The following is a 244-nucleotide window of genomic DNA, read 5'->3' on the forward strand; positions in this document are numbered from 1 at the left end:
ATGGCATTCAGAGTGTCAATCTCAAGAACTTTTTTCTTCTGATTTGTCCCATTGTTCACAGGATTTCTTTCAAAAGTGTACATGAATTGGTTATTTGCAACCATTTCAATTAGTTCTTGAGTTTCTGTAGGCGTCTTCTTCAGATGAAGAGATCCTCCAGCAAAGCTATCCAAAGACATCTTAGATAGTTCAGAGAGACCATCATAGAAAATACCTATGATGCTCCATTCAGAAAGCATATCAG

This window comes from Arachis duranensis, chromosome 5 (genome assembly GCF_000817695.3).
Source record: "Arachis duranensis cultivar V14167 chromosome 5, aradu.V14167.gnm2.J7QH, whole genome shotgun sequence".
In the NCBI taxonomy this organism is placed as follows: Eukaryota; Viridiplantae; Streptophyta; class Magnoliopsida; order Fabales; family Fabaceae; genus Arachis; species Arachis duranensis.